Genomic DNA, 4,947 nt, shown 5'->3' with positions numbered 1-4,947 from the left:
GCAGTATTGGAGTCGCCGTGGCTGCCGGGCGACGCCCACATGGACGCGAGCGAGGATGACGACGAAGAAGCAAGCTAGCTGCTCCAACGGGCGCCTACGTGGCCCCATATACGTGACATGGCCAAGCCCTCCTGGTCCTGGACAAGAATACGGTCAGCATGTATATACGGCCATCGGCCAGCATGCGACCACTCGTTTGTATACTATACGATCATCTTCACGGACACTAACTGCAACGTCGCTTCGCGTCAAGCAGGCGGCCGCCGGCCAGTCCTCTCGTTGACTGTGGTATAGTTACGGCCCCATAGTCAACGGTCGCTTCAACGTCGCCTCACGTCAAGGAGGCCCGGCGGGAGCTTTCTGAGGCCCCGGGAATCGGTAGAACACATCGTCTGAGTCGGATTTGCCCAACTGCAGGCTATGGAGCGCACTTGTACAATGAAAACCTGTATTTGTATTTTTCTAATAATATGAATAAAGTTAGTGTTCTCTCATTTTGTTTACTCCAGTCTAGTAGACTGACACGCCAGCGTATTTTATTTTATCTCAGCAGATAGATCTTCCGAGATTTTTCTCTCCAAACACTAGGATTTCCTTGTTTGTGTCAATATAGTGATAAAAAATTAAAATATTTTAAATCCATTGGCAGCAAGCGAAGGCAAGGACGACCGAGAGATGGTTAGGTCGCATTTCCATTCGAGTGAACGGACCATGGCAACCAGAGATATATTCGAAAAGCTAGCTAGGCACCTTAATTAGACAGCGCAGGGTAGGCAGAAATAGTAAACACACCAAACTTTATTTTGGTTGAATTTCAACCATAGGTTTTCATGCCCTTAAGGGAATTGATTTCAATTACAGACGTATGTAGAACTAGTAGATGAAGCAATTAATAGGTCCAAAATTATTTATTTCCACCACTTTCTGTAGTTCTTTCATGTATCGTCTATAAATTTTATATTATTTAGGCTCGAGTGATAATCATGAAAAAAATTCACGTTACATATACAACTTAGAAAGGCTTAGATGAGGTGATCGAGTCTAAAAACAGTGATATAATTAACAAAACTAACTTGGTGCTCAATATTATTTTCCTCTTATTTAAATAAACGTGAGATGATGTGGCTAACTTGCATGCAGAGAGAATTGGAGTTAATTAAGTTGAGTGCACCCCAACTATATAAGTTTTATAGATGCCTACCATGTTGTGATGGCAATGTGTGGGGCGTTGGGTAAGTCGGACATGGTGGCCTTGTTATTCAAGTTGTATAGGTCTCGCAAATAGTACCCCTCTAACACCTGGGTAGAGACATACGATATTGTTTCAACGGAGCTGGTGTTTGATTTTTTTTTCTTTTATATTTGATATGATTTAATATAGACCATTAGAGCACGATGCTGCTATGGCAGGTGAGGCTGTTAGCCTGCCTCTGAATGATGTCTATTGTGCTGTGATGACAGTGTGCGGCGCAGTGGACCAGCCGGACATGGCGGTCTTATTGTTCAAGCTGTACCATACAGACATACATTATTGTCTACGATGCGCTGGGAAAGGCCGGCAGAGCCCTAAATGCTACGTGATGCATGTGTGAGATGGACGCAGACGGGCTCTCGACCGATTCTGCTATATATTTAATATATGATTTATTATAGATCAGTAAATGTTAATAAATTCAATGATAGATGATTTTTCTTTTGTTATTAACATAACAATATAATTTAATATGAACTATTATATGTTCATAAAATCCGAGTGTGTTGGGATTTCTTTTTCTTCGTTTAATTAGGCAATATGATTTAATATACACAGTTGGATTTTATAAAATTCAACGGTCAAGAGATTTTTTTACAATTAATGTTATAATTTTTAAGCCCTCTTGGCAAACATGTGGTCTCTTTTTTTTCTTCTCAAACTGGTATACGATAATAGATAGATCTCTTTGGCTGTATATGTCGGAAAGGCCATGATGGAGTGTCTAGTATGGTTTTGTGAGCTAGTGCTTGCCGTGGGTTGCTGGAAGGGACATTTTTTTGTGTTTTCTGTGCACCACTGCAGGGAATATATATACGAGTCCGAAGAGGAGTCCGTTTCGTGTACCTTCTACTGTTCTTTTTTAGACTGAGTTCTGAATATACATGAGTTGTAGTTAGAGTCAACAGTAGTGTCGGATACATGTGTTTTGTTTCTTTATGTCTCGATTGCTTTTTGTAATTATGTGTCTTAGATTTAATTTCTATTTTTAACATGTGTCAGAGTAGCATGTGTATCAACCAATGAATCGGATGAGACATGGATTTGATATAGCTTTTTATTTAATATAGGCAGTTAGATCTTCATGTCATAAAATCTAAACAGTGGAGAAGTTTCCTTTTTTATTAACGTGGTAAATTCTAGACCTTTAGATCTTCATAAAATCCAACGGTTAAGAGCTTTTCTTTTTTCGATTAATATGGTAATTTCTAGACCCTCTCGGCGAACGTGGTGGCTTCTTTTGATCTTCAAATATTTATATAATAGATTGGAGGAATCCATCAGTATTTTTCTGTATATAGCTTTTAGTTCAATATATAATACATACAAGCATATAGTAGTAACGATCGTTACTTCGTTAGTGTTTATATAGTTCGGCCAGTGTATTCCATACCTATTGTTCATTTGTTTGGCAGCATTGGTAGTTAGCGGTACTTATTTTGCTAGGAGGTATCAATATCTTCTGTAGCTTTTAGTTCAATAATACCTAGCTTGTAGGCATCATTATATTCCAATAGTGCCTAGCTTGTAGGAAACATTGTATTCCTTGCAACATTTAGGTTCAATAACCATATCTTGTGTACAAATTAACTAATAGAATATATTTAATAATGACAAGATACGTAACAGGACTATGACTGAAAAATATATAGATTAAAACTAAAAACCATTGGGCCAAATAAAGATACCCCTATAATAATAGATCTTTTCTTCTGTTTCAATAGATGTCTTATATTAATACAGAACGTGCTCTCTTGTACGGACCGGATAGAATATTTAGCGGTATATGTATTAGAAGCTCATTGATTACAGTGCGTAACTACAACTAATTAAAATTGCTTACTTTGCTTGCTCTCTGCCTCTCTCTATCGGTATGGGTTTATCTACAACATAAAAGTATGTGTAGTTTTTCATAATGTTTTCACGTGCGGAGGATAAGGTCTCCTACCCCTTTTGATAGCCCATTTTTTTCTCATTTTCCAGCTATTACAAGTTGCAACATTCCAGTATAACAGCCCCCCCCCCTGTCTAACAAAAGCTTTGGAAGAGTAGATATAGTCAAAGGACAAAATTCTTCTTTTGGCTTGTGCTTGTGGATAGACTCAACACAAGAAGTATGCTTTATTGTCGAAATCTTCTATAAGAAAGAGAAAATGTTTGTCCAATGTGCAGCAGTCAAGCTGAAGAGAAAGTAACACATCTTTTCTTTGACATTAGCTTTGCTAGATGATGCTGGAGCACGCTAAATATTCATTGGCCCAATGACCGTGATATTTAGGATATAATCCTGCAGAAGCTGCAATCTTCAGCTTTGCTTTTTCTCCTAGAAATTTGAATCATCTGAAAAATGAGAAATCGAAAAGTTTTTGACAATGAGATTACTTCAGTTCATCTCTGGATTCGTAGCTTCAAGGATGAGGCTTTCTTGCAAAGCATCAGAGTCAAGGGAGATTCTCAGGCCAACATTTGTATTATGGCTAAACTCCCTTTGATTTTGTCTGGCTTGTTAGTTGCTATGTATTTCCTGTATGTTAGGCTTCTTGTTGTACTTTTCTTTTGTGCTTGGTGGCAGTTAACTCTTTAATAAAACCTTTTCTCACCGTGGGGACCTTCCCCACAATCTTTTTGGTAAAAAAAAGCATTGGAAAGTCTTGGAAACAACGGAAATAGAAATTCTCCATTGACGGGGAAAATAGAAATTGTTGTGGACCACATTTATCAATTGATGGGAACTTAAACTCAGCACAAAGCCACAAATGATGTACAAAAACCACACATGGAATTAGTTATACCTATATATGTTTCAAAATTATCCATTGCTACTACAATTGAAATTACAAATTGGCGTTACGAAAGATAGATTAAAATAATCACCTCTAATATACTAAAGATAAACTAAAATAACATCTAAATTCTAAACTACAAACACATGTTATTTAGAAATTAAATAACAAAAATGTATCTATGTTAGTTTTTAAATTATCGATTGTTGCTACTATTAAAGTTATTTATCAAATTTCAATATCTTATATTTTAAACCCTAACTCATGTGAGAGCACGGGTTGATAGACTAGTAATATAATGTATAATATGTAATCAAGCCATTCATTCAATTGATCTATTAAATTTTTTGTTCATTAACAATCCATTCGAGTTCTACTCTAGTAGAAAGCAGTAATAGCCATTAGGGCCACTCGTACATCTTATATGGCAAACTATGAGGGTCCTGTCTTGACCGGTGGCTCTTGCCTGTACGGCATGCATGGGGGCACCGTCGAACTAACGAAGTGTCACACCCGGTTTTAAAAATAAACACCGGATGCAAATAATGTATGTGCCAGGATCAAAATCACATACATTACATTATACAAGAGTGAATATAATTACACAAAGCTTGGAATTACATAGCGAATATTACATAATAAAGCAAATAACTTATCAAAGCGTTCTTGATCAGAGTAACTACAGCGTCGGGCTTCCATCCTTCACAGGCATCTGACAGGGGAACTCCACCAAGCTAGAACTCATCGTCCTCGAAGACTCAAGCGTGGTCATTAGCAACTCTGTCTCCTAACGACTGGATCCATAGCTCCGCAGCATCGGGGTGTTGTAGCTTCATGTCATCATCTCCATCCTCTATTCCATCTGAGCAGCAGTTGCAATGGATGCAACGTAGTTGTTTTGGAAATAGCAAG

This window comes from Panicum virgatum, unplaced genomic scaffold (assembly GCF_016808335.1).
Source record: "Panicum virgatum strain AP13 unplaced genomic scaffold, P.virgatum_v5 scaffold_3848, whole genome shotgun sequence".
Classification (NCBI taxonomy): Eukaryota; Viridiplantae; Streptophyta; class Magnoliopsida; order Poales; family Poaceae; genus Panicum; species Panicum virgatum.
This window is presented reverse-complemented; position numbering follows the sequence as displayed.